The following is a 22,400-nucleotide window of genomic DNA, read 5'->3' as shown; positions in this document are numbered from 1 at the left end:
AATCACCATTTGACCCAGTTATCCCACTCCTTGGTCTATACCCAAAGGACTTAAAATCAGCATACTACAGGGACACAGCCACATCAATATTTATAGCAGCACAATTCACAATAACTATGGAGCCAACCTAGATGCCCTTTAACAGATGAATAAATAAAGAAAATGTGATGTATATGCACAATGGAATATTACTCAGCATTAAAAGAGAATAAAATAATGGCATTTGCAGGTAAATGGATGGAGTTGGAGAATATTATGCTAAGCAAAGTAAGCCAATCCCCCCCCAAAACAAAGGCTGAATACTTCCTCTGATAAATGCATGCTGATCCATAATGAGATGGGACTGTCATGGGGAGAGTGGAAAAAATTTGATTAGGCAAAGTGGAGGGAGGGTGGGAATGGGGGCAGGAACAATGGTGGAATGAGATTGACATCATTACCCTAGGTACATGTATGACTGTGCCATGCTACATTATGTATAACCAGAGAAATGAAAATATGTATCCCATTTGTGTATAATGATTTATAATACATTCTGTTATCATATATATCGAATTAGAACAAATAAAAAGAGAAATTTAAAAAAAAAAGAATGTCATCCAAATATCCAAATAATAACGGCCTAATCATTTTGAGGATTATTTCTTTTTTTTATATTGAAGTCCTAATAAAGTATTCTCAATCAGGAAAAACAATTTAAAAATTTTTTGAAAATGAGATTATAAAAATGCATCAGAAAACAAAACATGATTGCTATATGAAAGTAAATCAGCAGAGTAGATGGTAAACAACACTGAATAAATACATGTATTTATCTCAAGAGACAAGGAAGAGAGAGGGAAAAATATGAAAGCAAAAAAAGGGTTCAATCCCAAAGATGCAAATGTCTAAGTATTAGGAATTATGTAAGAGTGAAGAAAGGAAATGTAAAGGATATTATTAAATAATATAAGTGAATTTCTACAACTTGAATAAATTCATGAGTATAGAATAAAAGGAAAATGTTCATTCCATTTAGAACTTGAATTATGTCTGTCAAGAAATTTTACAGATTTATTCAAATAAGTTTTTATATTCCACTAATATCTATCCCAAATTAACTTTATAATTCTTGATTATGTTTTAATATCCATCTTTTGTTTCTGGTTAAAATACAGCATTTTGATATACTGGTTGTACTGGAAAATTCATTCTGGTAAAATTGTGATTTTTTTGACATTGTCAATCAAATCATTTAAAAATATTCTCAGTGTTGTATCAATATTTCCAATGGTTAAATCTCTCTTGTCTTAATGAATATCTTCTGAGAAAATAAAAAATAAGATCACTGATTGTGTTGTTTCTTTTTTGAGGTGAATTATTAACTTTTTTATTTATTACTAAGTATGATTTATTGCTATGTTTATGGGTTTGATACACTTGTCAAATCAATGTATTTTCTTCTTTCCTAATTTTCTATGGATTTTTAAATGCATAAGGCTGTTTCAAATATTTTATTAGTTATTAAATTGACTGCATTTTTTAATCAGAGTAAAAACATATTTCTGTTACAGTGGATTTACCATTTATATAGAAAATATCATCTAAGTCTGCACATAAAACTGATAAGAATTTTAAATTGCATAATAAATTTAGATTGCATTTACAAAATTATAAAAATAGCATCTGAATTTTTAAAATAAATGTATAAAAAATAGAAAAGGGAAGCTAGCATATAAATGTTGACAACAGAACCAAAGATTTCAATTAAGCTAGAATATTCAGTCACATTAAGTCAGCTAGAATAGTTTCACACCAGATAGGACTTTACATTCTAATCCATACAATTTTATTGGGCATGCAAAAAGGTATAGGCTTGGACTGACCAACAGGTGAGATAATATTTTCTGTCAAGAAAATTAAGAGTTTTTATTTAATTTTAAGTAATGTGCTTAAGAAACTCTAAGCTACATTAACATTGTTTCAACATTGTATACAGAAAACTGAGCTTTTGGTTTGTACATATATTTCCTCAGGAATTTGCTACAATACATGTCTCTTGGAGTTAAGAAAGTTGTCTTATCTGACTTATCAAAGTTAATCAAGTGATTTTTAAGGGACAGAAAAAGTAAGCTCGCTCTTTTACAGGGAAAGCCAAGTCAGGAACTCAAATTAGGCAAGAACCAGAATTAAACTCTTTTATCAGTTATTCTTATTATCTTTAAAAGTTTTGTTTTTATATTTTCACACATATTTCCTACTTTTTTGTTTAAAGAATAAATTATTTACTATGTGGAGTCTACAAAAGAGATTCAGCTGAATGCTATTTTCATCAGAAAAGGGTATGGATCAAAGAGGCATACTGGTATCAGAAATAATGATATTTATATACACAGGTCATATAGAAATATAAGAAATATGAGCAAAAAACATAAAATTTAAGAGAACTTTCTGAAAGGAAAACTTGAAGAAAAATTTATGATGTCAGTTTTCTCTTTCTATGCTTCCCTATAAGGCCTAAATTTATATTTGCTTCATGTTTCTTTCAGGAAGATGAATAAGTTATGCAAAACAAAGCACAGCAACATTTAAATTATATAGAAAAGCTTAGGTTTGAAAATAATTTGACAATGAGATAAGCAAGAGGGTCCAATTAAACAAACCCTTGGGCAAATTACTATTTCTTTCACCAATTCATATTTTTTCATAATTTATAGAAAAAATCCTTGCCTAGCTAGTTGTTTCTTCGTCTACTTTAATTAAAACAAAGCAGTATTTATTAGCAACACTCCATCGCTAACAACTTTAATTTTCCTATCAAACTCAGGCAAGAAATTATTAAATTCATAAATGTGCTTTCATTGCATTTTAATGGAAATGAAATTAGATCTGTCTTATCAGAGGTAGGACTAGTCAACACTAAAAGAAGCAGAAGTACTGCCAAATAGTCAATTTACATAAATAAATTTGCCTCCTTTATAAATCAGGAAGTCTTTTCATGAAAGCTTGAAAAGCAACATCACTCCCAAGCTGACTTTGAATTGATGGACTCATGGTGAGTTTGATAAGATTTAACCAAAACTTTCCTCTCTTTTCTCCACACCAGGTAATTTTTAAGCTTTGCTTTTCCCATGATACCTATCTAAATGTTAATACTGCACATCCTTTCCATACTATTATTGCATTCCTAGGGAAGAAGTGCATATCCTGTACACAGCAATTCTGTTCTGTCTGAAATAATAGATATTCGGAAATACTTAGTCCTGAATAATTCATTTACAAAATCTACAAACTGATATTGCAAATCTTGCTTTTAAAGGATTTTATTACATTTTATTAAAAGATACTATATACAATGATTAGATGATGTAGCAAATTTTATTATCCAGGAATGTGCACTAAGCTGACCTCCTTGCTTTTTGTTTTTTGTTTTACTTTTAGAATTGCCAAACCCTTACTGGACTGTATAAACAATTGTTCTTCAAGTTAGAATAATTTGTTGAAGGTCATCAAGGCCAAATTCCTACCCGATTAAAAGTAAATATATTTTGTGCAACCTTCCTAACAAGAGGCATTTACTGTTCACTGGAATGTCCCTAGTAACAGAACATCCCAGTACACTGTCAGCTTTTGACTAGGTGTTCACAATTGCCCATTGTTTACCTTCTGCTTTGTCTGGATCGAACTTTAGATTTCCATTTTCCCTACAGGCCCCATCAGCCTAAGCAAAGGCTAGAAATCTGAAAATATCCCCTTATTGGCTTATCCTGAGCTCAGTTTACCACAGATTTCTCTGATCATTTCCATTCACTGCTTAGCGCTACCTAGAAAAGACAATCTTTTTCTATGTGCTTCTGAGACACGTGCAGATTTCTGAGATCACAGCATTATCTCTATTGCAAAAGTCTTTCTTCTGGATAAAAAATATTATCTAAGGATAGATTTGCTTTTATTTGAATTTTTAAAAATACTTTTTAGTTGTAAGTGGATCTTTTATTTTATTTATTTATTTATACATGGTGCTGAGGATCGAACCTAGGGCCTCACACATGCCAGGCAAGTGCCCTATCACTAAGCCCCTTATTTGAAATTTTGCCCCTTATTTGAAAATTTTGATAAAATATGTAAAAGCCCTAAACTTGGCACCTTAAATAATATATATGCCTCTGAACTGATTTTCTTACACTGTGCTATGTCTTAATTTCTTCCTGCTTTCCCTCCTCCATCTATTTTCCCTTCCATTTTACAAAGTCATGGACTTATACACTAAAATATTCTTATAGCTTTAAAATTCTAACTCACTGGTCCCCTGGATCAACCCCATGGCTCTGGGTGACATTTTCATCCTGAAATATTGCTTCTCACATTTTAGCCATTATGCACACTTGTAACAGAATCAGCTTCTTAAAGTATGTTTCATTGAGCAGCATTACTCTGCTGAATAGCCACTAATAGCTGTTCACCATCTTCTAAATGCTTGCTTTATTTAACTTAAAATTTAAGTTCTTCCATAGTAGAACAGGAGCTTGGTTGCCAATATAATTAAATGTCGGGATTTTAGAAACATTCAGGAACCTTTTAGATGTATACTCATGTAGAGATTAAATTGTCCAAGAATAAGCCAATCATGATTAAATTAGCTTGAATGTACAAAGACAATAAATTAAGTTAGATCCCTGCCATGTAGGTAAACTATAAATGATGGTTTTGACTCCAATGAATCACTGTAATGAATTTATATGCTAGGATTACAGAAATAAGTTTCCAGTAAAATATCACCCTAAAATTAAATTCTGCCTTCTTACTACTTAATCCAATGCCACACTAGGCACTTATTGAGAAGAAAATATATTTCTGAAACTTACATATGAAACTTTCACGTAATATACATAATCGTACTGTCAAAAGATTCCTAATATAATTATGAAAAGCAAATATAAAAAGCTTATTCTAAGATATTTGTTTCTGACCACAATTGACTAGTAAGTATCAGCCCAACTACTTAACTTTCAAAAACTGATAGAAAATCTAGACATTTTTTTTTAAATATGGAATGTTTTATCTTGAATGCAATTGTGGCTACATGGATCTACACATGGGACACAATGACATAGAATAACATGCATATATTTTATAATATTCATATCCTCATTTTGATATTACATTTTATCTACGTAGAAGTAAATCTGGAAGAAACTGGATAAAAACACATTTTACCTCTCTATATTATTTTTTAACTTCCTGTGAATTTATGATTATTTCAGGACAACTGTTTTTTGACATTTGTTTGAAAACATCAGAAAGCTACAAATACAGGCAGGACATGAAGGTCAAGATGCCAAGGAGAATAGAATCATTAAGAGGTGAGCCCAAAATATGGTACTACTGTTTCCCTATAGGTATTTATAAATTAATAAGTGAGAGACAAAAGCTAAGATTATGAGCTCAGCTTTCAGCATTTTTGTGGAGCAAAGGAAAATGAAGTTGGATTTTATATATATATATATATATATATATATAAATTTGGCCTCCTCCAAATATATAGTATAGATATACTATACAAAATGGTGACAGTTAACGGCAAAATATTGTATTGAATAATACAAAGAATGGATGTGTATTTTCACCATGAAAATTATAATTATGTGAGATAATATGTTTGATAATTAGATAGATTTAAACTTTCCATAATGTATGTGTGTATACACTTCAAAATATCCTGTTAAAGTATTCCTGATATTTACCAAATTATTATATATAATTATTATGTATAATTATTCAGGAAAAATATCTGTTCATGTAAAGCACCTATAGCACAATAGTAAAGGTTGAGCATCCCTAATCTGAAAAATCACAGATTCAAAGTCTCCAAAATATGACATTATATATATCAATATTAGGATTATAACTTTATTTTTGTATTTTAGTGAGGGTATATAGCTGTCATCAGATTGTTGTCATATTTGAAAAGGTTGTCCTAAATCACTTTTGTAAAGACTACTATCACGAAGACTTGAAAGCAAACTTCCAGGTATATTCCAGTCCTCACAATAAGAAAAACAGGTGAATGAACTGAAAATCAATTACTTTTCTTAGACTGTTTGGGAAAATGAGGCTGCAAAGCAAACTGTCACAACAAAATTATTATGAATAACTCTGTGTCCACACTTTGATATTGTAGATAAAATGTGTGAATTCTTTGAAAGACACAAACTATCAAACACACAAAAGAAATAGTCTAAAGAAGCCCACATCCACTTATAAAATTTGAGTCAATAATTAATAACCTTTCAAAAAAGAAAGCACCAGGACCAGATGGGTTCACTAGTGAATTTTATGAACATTTAATGAAGCAATGATATCAGTTCTCTACAATTACTTCCAGATAATGGAAGCAGAGAGAATATTTCAGAACTTGTTCTATGAGGCAGTAATACCCTAGCTCCAAAAGCAGACTAAAGCCATTATAATAAAGGAAAACTACCAAATAATATTTCTCATAAACATAGATGTAGATTATAAGCTCCATTAAATATTAGCAAATTGAATCCAATAATTTTATATAAAAAATCATATAGCACCAATGAGACTTATTCGTCATATGCAAGGAAGGTAGAACATTTAAAAATTAATCAATGTAATCTACCTATTGATAGCTACAAAGGAGGAAGCCAAGTTATATTGTTATATTGTGAGCATGCATGAATATGCAACAATCAGTCCCACTATTATGTATAATTATTATTCATCAATGAAAATAAATTTAAAATGATAGTAAGGGAGGCAGAGCAAGATGGCAGCAGAATAAGATGCTCCAGAGATCATCTTCCCAGGAAATATCAATTTGAACATCTATTCACATATCAAAGAACCTTCAACACAGCTAAGGAAAACAGGTGAGAGTTCATAGTACCTGCTTTTAGCTTAACCACAAGAAACCCACTGAAGAGAACTGGAAGGAAGGAGTTGCCTGCATCACCCCTCCCTGAAACTCAAGCAATAGAAAAATACTACTTGAAGGAGGGAGAAGGAATTAAGTCCAGACCTTAGAGTTCAAACTTAATACCAGGCCCATCATGGAAAACCAAATGCCAGGCAAAATCCCATGACATCTGTCCCTATACCAATTTTAAAAATCAAAGAGTATCAGAATGGTGTACACAATCTATGAAATGAAGACTGAATTATAGAGAAGCTAGTACCACACTGTAGTTTGGCAATTCAAGAAATATGAATCCTCCAAATTTGATATTTTTTCCCTAGGATTATTTTTGCTATTCTGACTTACTTGAATTTCAAGTGAACTTTACAATTGGTTTATCAATTTCTGCAAAGAGATTAGCTGAGACTGTGATAGGAATTGCACTGAATATGTAGGTCAATTTGGCAAGTATTGCCATCTCAACAATTTGATTTTTCTAATTTAAACTTAAAATGTTTTTCCTTTTATTTATATATTTTAAATTTTCTTTCAGCAGCATTTTGTTGTTATTGTATCTTGTTTTAATATCTAAATTTGTTCCTGTCTTATTTATTTAATGCTTATTTTTTAAATAAAATTGTTCTGTTAATTAAGATTTTTGTTGGCATTGAAACTACATAGAAATATGATGCATTTTTTGTGTATTGATCTTGTATCTTACAACTTTGCTGAACATTTTATTAGTTCTAAATAGAGGAATTTTGGTATTTTCACTTCTTCCTTTCAAATATTTATCATTTCCTGCCTAATTACCCTGAATAGCACCTCTAGTACAATGTTGAATAAAGTAGTGAGAGTAGTAATTCTTGTTCCTGATCTTACATGGAAAGAATTCAGACTTTCACTATAAAATATCTTAATGATGTCAGGTGTGGAGATTTGTGTAGACACACTTTATCAGGGTTCCTTTTTGTTCATAGTTATGGAGGTTTGTCTTGAAAAATACTTAATTTCTCAAAATTTTTTTCTGCATCTATTGATATGATAATAAGGTTGCTTTCATATGTGATATTGGCATATTATATATCATTATCTGATTTATATATGCTAAACAAATATTGCATTCCTGGGATAAATACAACTTGACCATGTTGTAGAATCATTTCAATATATTGCTGGATTCTGTTTGTTAGTATTTTATTGAAAATTTTGCATCTATACTCATAAGGGATATTGATCTTTAGATTTATTTTCTCATGACTTCTTTATTTGGATCTGATACCAAACTAATGCTGAATTTAGAGATTGAATTGAGAAATGTTGCATTATCTTTAACATTTTGAAAGTATTTCTTCTTTAAACATTTTTCAGAATGTTAGTGTGTCCCACACCAAAATTCATATACTTAAACATAACTCTCAAGGTGATCGCTAAAAATTTCCCCCAGAGTTCATATGTTGGAAATTTAATCTCTAAAGCCATGTGTAAATGATATTTGGAGGCAGAACCTTTGGAAGATAATTATGATTAGATGGGTTCAAGAGGATTGCACTCTCACGGTGACATTAGTGGCTTTATAAGAAAAGGAAGAGAGATCTGAGATAGCCCACTTACTCTGTCTCAATATGTGATACCCTCTGCCATATTATGATACATCAAGAAAGCCCTCACTACATGTGAAGGAGATGGCAGTGTCATGCGCTTGGGTTTTTCAAAGTTCAGAATCATGAGTCAAATGAACCTCTGTTCTTTATAAATTAATTGTCAGGTATTTTGTATTAGAAACAGAAAATAAACTAAGATGGTGACAGTATTTATAGATAGGGCCTTTGGTGAAGTCACAAGGCCTGTGCCCTTGTGATTATGAGGACTCAATGGAGTAGGTTTCTTCTCTTCCGCCTTTCCACCATGAGAAGACACAAGTACTCATCCACAACAGAAGATGCAGCAACAAAATGTCATCTTGAAAGTGCTATCTGGGCCCTCAGGAAACACTGAATATGTTGGCCACTTGATATTAGATTTCCTAGCCTCCAGAACTGTGAGAAATAAAATTCATATGCTATACAAAATTAACAGCCTATTGTATTCTGTTATAGCAGTACAGAATGAACTAAGAATATGATTTGTATTGAAAAAGTTGGGATGTTGCAAAGACAAAAACCTGAAAATACTGAGTTCCTGAACTGCTTCCATAATAGAGACCAGAGCAGTGTTGATATGAATGGCAGAACAAGAAAAGGCCTGTACTGCTTTGAATTGAGCCTTATGCACAATTCTGGTGAGGGCTCAGGAAAGCAGAGCTGCAGAAAAAGCCTCAGACCTTCAGATCATCTAAGTGGTTGTGAAGAGAATTTTGTTAGAAATATGGACAATAAAGGCTATCATGATGGAGACTCAGATGGATATTAAGCATATATTATCAGAAGCTGGAAAAAAGGTAATCCTAACGCTTGTCTTTGTTTATTGTCTATGGTATATTTGCTTTCTAAGTTTTCATGCCTTCTTTTATTTTTCTTTTAGTATTTGATTGCATTTTACAGCTGTACTGTTTATTGAGTATGATATTTAGAACAGTAATTTAATTCTTTGCTTTTAATGTGAAATTTTAGTTTTTTAATATTTATTTTTTAGTTGTAGATGGACATAATACCTTCATTTTATTTATTTATTTTTATGTGGTGCTGAAGATCAAACCCAGGGTCCTGCATGTGCTAGGCAAGTGGTCTACTGCTGAGCTACAACCCCAGCCCTGAACTTATAATTTTTAAAAGTCCTGGTAAGTGGGGTTTTTAGATTTGTCCTACATGTTTGATATGCAGTGTTCCCCTTATTCTCCTCTTCAAAACATTTTCCAATATGCATTTTGATTTCTGTTTTGATACAAAGGTGACATACGAATGTATTGTGTAATTTTAAAGTATTTGTAAATTTTCTAGTTAGTTTATAGTTATTGATTTCTAGCTTAATCATATTGTCATGAAAGACTATATTCTTTATGTCTACTTTTTTAAGATTTGGTTATAACCAAGCTTATATACAATTTTATAAAATATTCTTGGAAATTATGTCTTTCTTTGTTGCTGATTGCAATGTTCTCTATATGTTATCAAGTCAAATTTATTCATTGTGGTTTGGGGCTTTTTAATTATTAATTTTTGCTATCTTTCTTTAAATATACTATATGAAATAAAAATCTCCTTTTGTGATAAAGAATTACTCTGATAATATCTAAAACACATAAAGAACCACTACAACTCAAAAATTAAACACTCCCATTAAAAATGAGTGAACTATTTGAATAGATATTTCTATAAATAAGATATACAGATGTTTTACAAGCACATAAATAGATGCTCAACAACTTCAATCATTAGGAAAATACACATCAATATCATAATGTGTTATCATCTCATAACTAATAGGATATCTATTATTTAAAAATAGAGAATAACTAGTATTAGCAAAAGTGTAGATAAATTAGAACACTGTGAATTGCTAGTAGGAATATAAAATGGTACAGCCACTTGGCAAAAAGTGATTCCTCAAAATATTACACCAAGGTTTACTATGTGATACAGTAATTCCACCTTTAGGTATATATCCAAAAAAGATTTGAAAGAATTGAAACTCCAGTGCTCATAGCACCATTATACATATTAGCCAAAATGTAGAAGTGACACAAATGTTGGCTAATGAATGAATAAATAAACAAAATGTGATACATAAATACAATGGACTATTATTCAGCTTAAAGCAAATGGAATTCTGATGTATGTTATAACATGGATAAGCCTTGAGAACATTGTGTTAATTAAAATAAGTCAAATAGAAAAGGAAAATATTATATGACTCCACCTATATGAGTTTCCTAGAATATTCAATTCAGAGAGACAGAGAAAGTAAAATAATAGTTCCAAGGGTTGAGGGTAGCAGGGAATGGGAAGATGTTATTTAATGAGGATAGAGTTTGGAATGATGCAAAATGTCTGGATTTGAATAGTGGCAATAACCATCAAAACAGCATGAATATTCATAATGATGTTAAATTATGTATCTGAAAATAGTTAAAATAGTAAGCTTCACAATACATACACTTCACTAGAATATAAAGTAGCAATGAAGTAAGATGTGAACAAAGGATTTTATGAGCATCCTAGTGACTAATGAGGGATAATGAAGAGAATTTACTCACAGTTTTAGAGCAATATCATGACATATTTAAGTTTGCAAAATAAAGAACTAACAAATGGGCCACTAAAAGATTTTCAGAATAATATAAATCAATAAAAGTAACAATAGGGGCTGGGGATGTGGCTCTAGCAGTAGAGCGCTCGCCTGGCATGCGTGTGGCCCGGGTTCGATCCTCAGCACCACATACAGACAAAGATGTTGTGTCTGCCAAATACTAAAAAAAAAATAAATATTTAAAAAATTCTCTCTCTCTCCCTCTCTCTCCCTCTCTCTCCCTCTCTCTCTCACTCTTAAAAAAATAAAATAAAAAAATAAAAGTAACAATAAAGAGATAAAAAAGAAGACATTTTCTTAAATGACCACTAAAATAAATAGGAAATTTCGGCTAGCATCTGCACTGTGTTCACAAAAAAAGAAGCAAATGAGCACTACATAGGAGAGATGAATGCTGTGCAGATGAAATAAAAGATTACAATAAAAAATGGGCTGTACATTGAAAAAAAAGTATCAAATGAAATTAGTAGTATAACACTTCAAAATGGTATTACTAGTGGGGATAATTATTACAAAATAAATTTATTTATGTGTAACGTACTACAAGTACTTTCTTGAAATATGGACATAAAAATAAAGACAGAAAAGAATGAAAGGTGTTAGTTATAGGTGATTAATTATTTTAAAAATATTCACGTATAGCTCTGTTCCAAAAGAAGAGACCTGAGACAGTATAGAAAGAGTAAGCATTTTAAGTCAAAAAATGAATAAAGGTCTAAAATTGCAAATTAAAATGAAACAACTGATGCAAATAAACAGCAACATTGAAGGCAGAAGACAGGGATTGCAGAATATAAACACTATTCTCTAGATATTTATTAAGAGTATAAATTAATTCAATGATTAACTCTAGAGGAACAAGTTATGAATTATATTTGTAAACAAATAACAGGAAAGTAATGCAAATAAACTTGATCTTCTAACATAAAAATTGCCATAAAATGATTAAAGAAAAAGCACAATATAAGATGACAGGAATAAAGCCAATGAAATCTGTATTCACAGAAATAGTAATTGGTTAATCTTATCTACTAAAAGTAAGAAATTATTCAAATTGGATTTTTGCAAAGTTCAAGCATGAAGGTGGAAATTGAATAAATAAAACTTTTATACTGGATAAATGTTAAAATAAAATGAGGTATAAATCAAAATGGGCTTCATTATCAATAGCATTCAAAGAGACAAAGTTAGATACCACATGAAGAAAAATTGACTAAAATACATAAAAGTCATGAACATCTATGCATATATCCAACATATTTTCATCATAGTAAAGCAAATATTGACTGAGCATCAAGGAGAATTTGAAAACATATGCAACATCATGGGAAACATGAAGATAAAATTCTTAGAAACCCATAAATCAAATTAAATCAAATAAGTAAGTTTATAGAGAATCTGAATAATCAGATGAATGAGAACATTGAAAAGAAAGTATATCCATTATTTGAATAAAGTATAAAATATATTTGGAATTTTTTAAAAAAAAATTCATGTCTTTACAAACTAAAAATAATCATTTCACCAAATATGTCCACACAGTACAAATCAACAAGTTTAGAAATATTTTTTAATTGGTAAGAAAAAAGACACTTCTAAAATTCCCTTGGCTAAAGAGAAATTGAAGATTCTGTAAATCTATTTAAAAATAAATTTTTAAAACTACTTGAGAGGTATAAACAAGTTTAGATTAAGAAAGTAATGTATTTGAATATGGGATACTAAAAATAAAGAACTAAAATATAAAAGTAGAAAGAAAGCAGCAAAATGAACACTAATGAACTGGGTGAAAGAATTAGTAAATTATAAAATGTGAAAATAAGATTAAAAAGCAGTATAAATTATCAATAGGAAATAAACATTATTTCGTAAAAACTAATTTAAAAGTACCCTTTAAAGGTTTAATAAAAATAAGAGAATTAATGAAGGACTATATATTATATTAATCATTTTTGTATGTACAATTTAATGTCATTAAAAATATTCATGCTGTTGTGATGGTTATTGCCACTATTCATATCCAGAAATTTTTCATCATTTCAAAAAAATAACTGGAAACACTACTACATTACTATATACAAGTTACTTTATGCATTATTGTATAGAAATGTACACCAATATGTTTGCATTCATTAAGTTGACAATTATTTAGGAATAAAATTATATATAAATTTTACAAATAAAAAACTTAAAAACATAAATATATTAAAAGCTCCAAAGTAATTTGATTCTGAATTTCACTGAAAGGTTTTTTTTTTTTTTTTTTATATATTAACCACAAGTGCATTTGCTTCTATGAAGTATTCAAACAAAGTCCCGAGAAGCAAATACCATTCATCCTTATGCATACTTTAGGCATATAGAACTCAAGAATAAAAAAAAGAAGATATTAAACAGTATTTAGGTAGATATCATAATTCTTTTTTTTTTTTTAAAGAGAGAGAGAGAGGAAGAGAGAGAGAGAGAGAACTTTTAATATTTATTTTTTAGTTTTCAGCGGACACAACATCTTTGTTTGTATATGGTGCTGAGGATCGAACCCGGGCCGCACGCATGCCAGGCGAGTGCGCTACCGCTTGAGCCACATCCCCAGCCCTAGATATCATAATTCTGATACCAAAACCACACAAGTATACTAAACATAATTATCAAATTCATGTATAAACATAAATATAAAAGTCCTAAATAAATATCCAAAAATTCAATTTAGTAAGGTATTAGAATAAAATACAAGCAACTCAGATGTATTTCATGCTGTCATTTTTTTTTCTGTTTTGTGTTGTCTTATTCTTTCTTTTGGCAATACTGGGCATTGAACCCAGGGTCTCACAAACTAAGCTTTATCCCCAGCCCTTTTTTTTTTTTTATTTTTATTTTTTTGAAACAGGGTTTCACTATGATGCCTAATCTGGTCTTACACCTGCAATTCTCCTTTTTTAGCCTTCCTGACACATAGTTTTATTATTATTTAAGTTTAATTTATTAACAGATAAAAAGAAAAACTCACTTGATATAAAAAAAACTGATGAAATTAATTGTGCCATCATTATAAAAATATTTAGCTGATTAAGGATAAAGGAAAGTTTCCTTAATTTAATTAAAAGCAATTACAATAAAATGACAAGTATCACATTTCACGGCAAAACTTTGAAAACATTTTTAATGAAGTCAAAAATAAGCTAGGTGTGGTGTTGCATGACTATAATTGAGGCAGGAAGATCATGAATTCAAAGCCCACCTCAACAATTTAGTGAGGTCCTAAGCAACTCAGTGAGAACATGTTTCTAAATAAAATACAAAAGAGGGCTGTAGATGTGGCTCAGAGGTTAAGTACTACTGAGTTCAATCCCTGGTACCTAAATAAATAAATATGATATCACTGCCATTATCTAATATTTTATTGGTGGTACTAACCAATATGGTAAGCAAAAAATGAATTCAAAGCATAAAAGTTGGACATTATTGGATGAAACTTTGCAATTTGAAATTTAACCTACCCTATGAATTTTGGGGGGAAATTATTACAGCTGAAACTATCACCTAAATTAGAATCTCACTATAATAGGATCAATAATGAAGTGTGGTTCACAGATAATAACTATCAGTGAATTTGAGGACAGATTAATAGTATTTTAACATAATTAAATAATAGAAAATACACTGGAAGAAAAATAGAGCCTCAGTGACTTAAGGGGGAAAAAACCCAGAAAATCAATTTCTTATCATCAGTGTACCAGAAGGAGAAGAGAAAGAGAGTGGGGATGAAGGACTATTAATAGTACTAAATTATTCTAGATACCTACCAATAGAGTCCCAAAATCTATTGAAGCAACGTCTGATAAAAAACCAGACAAGTCAACAATTATAATTTATTTCAACATCCCTTTCCCAAACAACTGACAAAAATACTAGAGAGAAAATAATATAAAAGATGTGAACAAAAATGTCAAGGAACAGAATTTGATAGAAATTTATGAAACACTCCAACCAAAAATAACAGATTAAATATTTTTCAAATACCAATGGAAACTTAAGATAGAAAATACCTTGGGTCATAAAATATACCTCTATGAATTTAAAATGATCAAAATGAAAATAAATGTGTTCTCTAATAGAAAGATAGTGGGAAAATCTTTTAACCATGTAACAACACATGTTTAAATAGTCCACAATCAAAAAGTAACTAATGAAAGAAACAAAAATTTGGCATAGAACAAACTGAAAATGACAATACATGATATATAAATATTTGATATAGATCAAAAACATTGCAGAGATGGAAATTTAAAGCCTTAAAGTTTATATTAGAAGAAAAAAGAAAAACAAATAGAATCAAAGAAAATTTTCAAATAATCAAAATTCCAATATAAATAAACTAGAAACAGAGTAAAATAAACATGATATAAACAGAAGGAAATAATAAAGTTTAGATAAAAAAATAATGAAATATAAGAGAGGAAATCAAATAAAAATCAATGAAATAAAATGGCAGTTCTTTAAAAATATCAATAAAATGTATAAATTATAGTAATACTGACAAAGATAAGAGGGTAGGTTAATCACCAATATAAAAAATACTACACTATAGATGCTGTAGACATTAATAACATAAAAGTACTAGGAAAAACTTCACATGCATAAATCCAAAATATAAAAAGCAAATCAATTCTTCCCAAACCATAAACTATTAAAACTTAATCAGGCTGAAACAGATAATCTGAATTGCTGTACAACTGTTTTAAAAGCATGACCAATGTGATTCTGCAATCTGTACACTCAGGAAAACGAGAAATTATATCCCATCTGATTCAAATATATGATATGTCAAGATCATTGTACTGTCATGTGTACCTAATTAAAACAAATTTAAAAATTATAAAAAAAAATAATATGAGGGCTCAGTGATAGAGTATTTGCTTTGTGTTAGGCATTGGTTTGAATCCCCAGAACTGTACAAAATAAAATAAGAAATTTAGATAGCTCACAAAAAATCAATTTCCAGATCAAGGCAATTTCATTGGTGAATTTTACTAAATATTTTTAAAAGTATACATGCAATCTTAATCATGTACACTCTCTTCCATTAAATGTAAGGGCAAGGAGTTTTATTTTTATGACACTAAAGATGATAAGAAGATGTTATTTCAATAGGGACTATTACAATTGGTATTTTATAGTAGGAAAAAAGATCAAACCCAATTCTAAATAAGGTAAGAACAATAGAAATTAATAGCTAAGGATCAGGATAGGATTCAGGGGATTGAAATTTATTAAGAAATTCATCAAAGTTACGGGATTCTTACCAAATTAATTTGATAGGATTATTGCTGACAGTAGTCTGTGGTGATAAGCTATCAAAGGTGGGGGATAAAAAATTAATCAGATACAAAAGGTAAATAATTTTTGCTAAAACTGATCCAGCAATATTCTTGGTATAACTGGACCAAGTCAAAGACAGCCATAAGCTCAGGCCTAGTCAAAAAGAGGACTCCTAAGAACCTGACACAAGTTTGTTCAAGGAGAGAGTGTTTGTAAAATCTTCCTCTTGTTCAGAAAACTTTTTTCTTTCCTTGAACAATATAAGTCAATTTCTTATTTTGTCTCCTTTCATTAAGGATCGGTTGAACCATCTGTTGAGATTTGATAGTTCATATTTGTTGCTTGGTGCTAACAAGCATTTAATGAAAGAGATACCTAAGAGAATTTTAAAAGGAAAGATTATTGTGGAAAATCCAGTTTCAGAGTCTAGTTCAGAGGGAAGTCAGTTAAGAAAATTTGTAGTTTTTAGGCTGAAACATCTCCAGATTGTGAAGTGAGGACAGCAGTGAAAATCTGATGGATTTCCTGACATGTATGTTGAATGTCTTTAGTGATAACATTGAGTTTTCCAGTGTACCTTCTGAATAGCCCACACAACAACAGCAGACACATAGGTAATTTCTTGGAAGTTCATATCAAATCATACAGGTCCATCTTGCAGATCTTAAGGAAAAGGGGAATTCTTTTTTTATTATTTGTTCTTTTTAGATATACATGACAGTATATTTTGACATATTATACATACATGGAGTATAAGTTATTGTATTTAGGACCTTATTCTATGGTTATACATGATGTGGAGTTTCACTGGTGGTGTATTGATATATGAACATAGTAAAGTTATGTCCAATTCATTCTACTGTCTTTCCTATTCCCATCCCCCTTTCCTTCATTACTGGAAAATAGGAATTCTAATTTTCATGGTATATTATTTGGAATATTTGAGAGAAATTGAAAACATTAGATTGTATAGTTATTGCTGGATTTTTGCAAAAACTAGAAGAAATTCAGATCTCCAAAGTCTGCACTATAGTTTCCCATTGAAATAAACTTTTTCTTTAAAATCACATCTTTAAATGACATGAGAGAATCCAAAAAATCACATATTTTTATCAAAAACAATCAAAGTAATATTCTTCTTAAATGTAAAGTAACTCAGATCTCCTTAGACTTGGCCCATTTGTTTACTGAAGAGCAACACTATATAAAAATACTAATACTAATTAAATAAAAACAATAAATAATAATGTGTATTTTTCATGAGTACAATTATATAAATGTCAATAAATGAACAATGATTGAAAAAGTTACACACCAATACCATACAATTATCTTTGAAATGAGCCTACAGGAGTAAGATTCATATTTAATACAAATTGATCTATTCAATATTAATCATGTAATAAAAAATAACCAATGAAGGCTTTTGTTTCTAATAAAAAATTCAAGGAGTTTGGAACTTATCTCTTCCATTCCAAAAATAGGAAATCTTAAACTATAATGGGTGAATTGCTGAAGGAAAAATATAGACCAATGTTCAGAGCTTAAAATTCCAAGTAGTCCATTCTGCCAACAAGGGGCCCATACCTTTTTGAGTTTTACCTTCAGGAGCCCTACCAGGTTCTTAGAGTGAAGATTAGAGTAAAATCCTCTTACACATCCAGCAGAAAAGGCAAAAAAATAATCATTTAGAAATAACTAGAGAATTCTGTTGGCCTAAGAAGGCCTGTCCTGAAAGAAACTATTTCATGTTCCTCCCAAGTGATTGTGAGGGTAAACAATTGATAGACTACAGTATACTGTGTTGTGAAGTTATGTTGTTGTGTAGGTGATGGGTATTAAAGGCATATTTGACTAAATATTTTTAACTCATGGGTTTATTGGAGCATAATGTATAATAGGTTTCATGAGACAAAACCTCATCATAAGACAAGGAGAATCTGCATATGGTGGAACATGAGGTTTATATTAGTCAGTTTATATTAGCAACACCCAGGCAGGCTAACTTTGTAAGAATAAAAAGAGTTTGTTTAGCTAACAGTTGTTGAAGCTGAAAGTCCAGACAGAATGATGCAAGCTCTGGTGTGGGCCCCATAACAAATACTAGAGCATGTGCCAGAGGAAATACCATATCTCAAATTGGAAGCCAGAGATTAACTGGGTGGGGCAATTACAGGCCTTTATAACAACCTTACAAGAACTAACCAGATTTCTGTGAGAAATACTTTAATCTTCCCAAGGGCATCACCCTCAAAGACTTAAGGACTTCCCACTATGTTCCATTTCTTAAAGATCCGAAACCTCCCCATAACACAATGAGGACCAAGCCTCTAACACATTAACTTTGGAGGGATGAACAACATTCAGACAACAACAACAATGTTTGATATCAAGTTTTCCCATTACTATTTACTGAAGAGATTATCCTTTCATTCCCCATCATGTTTTCTCAGCATCACTGTCAAAGATTACCTGACTATATATGTATAGAATTATTTTGGGGATCTGTATTGTTTCATTGGTCAATGTGTCTGTTTTTATGTCACTACTATATGGTTTCAATTGCTATAGCTTTATAATGTAGTTTGAAATCAGAAAGTTTGATGTGTCTACCTTTGTTCTTTCGTAAGATTACTTTGACTACTTGTGGTCTTTCATGATTCCACATGAAATTTAGATTTATTTTTGTTATGTCAAAAATGTCACAATATTTTTATAGAAATTTCATTTGATCTATAAATCACTTTGTGTATTATGTTCCTTTGAATAATGTCAGTTCTTCATTGAATGAACATAGAGATCTTTCCTTTTAATTGTGTTTTTTATTATGTCTTACAGTTTTCATTATATCAATGTTTCTTATCCCTGGTTGCAATCACTCTTAAGAATTTCATTCTTTATTGAGACTATGATAAATGAAATTGTTTCCTTAATCTCTTTTTCAGATAGTATATTATTCTTTGACATTGTTCGTGGCAATGATTTTTAGATAAGACATAAAAGCACAGGTAACAAAAGCAAAATTATTAGAACCATATCAAACTAAAATATTCTGCACAGTAAAGGAAATAATCCACAAAATGATAATACAACCTACAAAATGAGAGAAAATATTTATAATCCATACATCTAATGAAAGATTAATGTCCAAAAATGAGGAACTCATAACTCAATAGCAAACAAACATCAAATAACCAAGTTATAAAATGGTCAAATGACCTTGATGGACAGTTTTCCAAAAAGGATAACCAAATGGCCAACAGGTATATGAAAACACGTTCAACATCACTAATGTAAATCACAACCACTATGAGATTTCATCTCAAACTTTGTAGGATGGCTATTATCATAAAGATAAGATACAATGTTTGTGAGAGTGTAGGATAAAGGGGAATCCTTCTACATTGTTTGCAGGGATATAAGTCTGTACAGCCATTAAGGAACTTTTTTTGAAAATTAAAAAGAGAACTCCTATAATGCCCACTTCTGGGTATACATCCAATGGAATGAAATCAGTATTTTGATGAGATATCTGCACCTCCATGCTCATTAAAGCATTACTTACAATAGTCAAGATAGGACACAAACTACATGTCTATCAATATATGAACAGATGAAGAAAATGTTGCTGATATATCCATAATGAAATATCATTCAGTCATTTAAAAAGAAGAAAAACCTACCATTTATCAAAAGGATGAAACTCAAAAGCATTTAACACAATAAGCCAAATAAATAAAGATAAATACCATATGATCTTACTTACAGGTGAAAACCAAAAATTGAACTCAAAGAGCAAAGAGTAAACCAGTTATTGACAAGAACTAAGACATGAGAGAAGTGGGGAGATGTTGGTCAAAGAGTATAAAATTTCAGTTGTAAGATGAATAAGTTCTGGGAATGTAAGGCACAGCATGTTGACTATGTTTAATTTCATATTACTTACTGAAATTTTCTAAGGAAGATGATTTTATGTGTCATCACCCCACAAACACAATGGAAACTGTGTGATAATGAATGCACAAATTAATTTGTGGCATTCATTTCACAATGTATATGTACATCAACCATTATATTGTACACCTTAAATATATACCATTTTGTCAAATATACTTCAACAAAACTGCAGTACAAAATTATTTCACCAAAGCCTAACCAATTGAGGTTTTACAGCCATAATTGAGGTCATGGAATAAAGATATCCAACTAGAGGCCCCACTAACATTTCTGTCTCATCTAAGGAGTGAAAATATTCACATAATAAAAGACTGAGACATAATTATTGAACCATAAGCCACTTCAGTTCAGACTTTATGGCTTTTTTAATAAATTAAATAAAAATGGATCATAGAGTTAAATGTAAAATGCAAAACTATAAAACTTCTAGAATATAACTGGCATGACTGAATTGTGTCATCTAAAACTCATATGTTTAAGCTCTAACAGGAACAAATCCACTCAAGTCTAGAGGTTAGGAGTCTGAAATCAAGGTGTGGGCAGGGCCATATTCTTTCTGAAGGCCCTAAAGAAGATACCTTGGTTGCCTCTTCTAATATATAGTGGTTTCAAACAATCCTTAGCATTCCTTGACTAGTAGTAATATAGCTTAATCTGTGACTCTCTCTTTCCATGACTTTCTTTTTTATCTATTAGTGTCCAGTTCTCCCTCTATTTTATAAACATACCAGTCATTTGACAAGGTTCTACCCTAATCCAGTATGACTTTATCTTAATTTGATTACATTTGCAAAGACCTTATTTCCAAATAAAGTTACATTCACAGATAGCAGGAGTAAAGATTTCAACATATATTTTGGGGGAATATAATTCTATCCACAACAGATTTGGACTTAATTTTATTTAAAAAAAATAAATTATGTGATATTTTCTAAAATCCCTACACTTGTAGAAAAAGACATATCATTATAGGAGTTAAAAGTTATACAACTAAGTAACTCTCACGTTGAATAAGAAACCAAAATAGGAATAATTATATCATTAGACATTAAAATGTATATGGTATAGCTGTCTTGATGTTCTTAATTATAATTCTAAACTTGGGATTTAGAAGTGAATACCCAAGGGGGGGGGGGAACAGGCACATGTGCAGAGGAGATATATACAATATTCATGTCTGTTATTTTTCCTTGGTATCTCATTTGCATATTCCACTTCTGGAAAACTATGAACACAGAAATTTCAGTAGATCCATGATATGGGAAGTTTAGGAAGACCCAAAGGAGGAATAAATTAAGTGTTCTCTACTTATGTCTCAGTAAGCAATGAAGTTGCCAGTGTCAACACCTTGCTTTTGGTTTCAACCAGAATTTACCTCAATGCTAAAAAGGACAATGTCATAATAAGAAATATAAACAACCAAGGAATTCTGCCATATCTTTACCTACACTTTTTACTTCCTTATATTAGCTATATACCCTGAAAATGATAAAAATAGAAGCAATGCATTATTTTCTAACACAGTCTTCCCTATGTGGTGGTACAGTGGCTATTGGTAGCATCTGAAGAATGTTACTATATAAAAAAGAAAAATAAGCTGGGCAAGGTGGCATACACTGGTAATCCCAGAAGCTCCAGAGGCAGAGGCAAGAGGATCACAAGTTCAAAGCCAGCCTCAGCAATTTAGAGAGGCGCTAAGCAACTCAATGATACCCTGTCTCTAATAAAATACAAATTAGGAATAGGGATGTGGCTCAGTGGTTGAGTGACCCTGAGTTCAATCCCTGGTACCACCCCCAAAAATAAAAATAAGCCAGGCATGGTAGCGCACACCTGTACTCCCAGTGATTAGGAAGGCTGGGGCAGAAGGATCACAAGTTCAAAGCCAGCCTCAGCAACCCAACAACTTAGCGAGGCCCTAAGGAACTTAGTGAGACCCTGTCTCAAAATAAAGAATAAAAAGAGCTGGGAATGG

Source organism: Marmota flaviventris, chromosome X, assembly GCF_047511675.1.
Source record: "Marmota flaviventris isolate mMarFla1 chromosome X, mMarFla1.hap1, whole genome shotgun sequence".
NCBI lineage: Eukaryota > Metazoa > Chordata > Mammalia > Rodentia > Sciuridae > Marmota > Marmota flaviventris.
Note: the sequence above shows the minus strand (reverse complement) of the source record.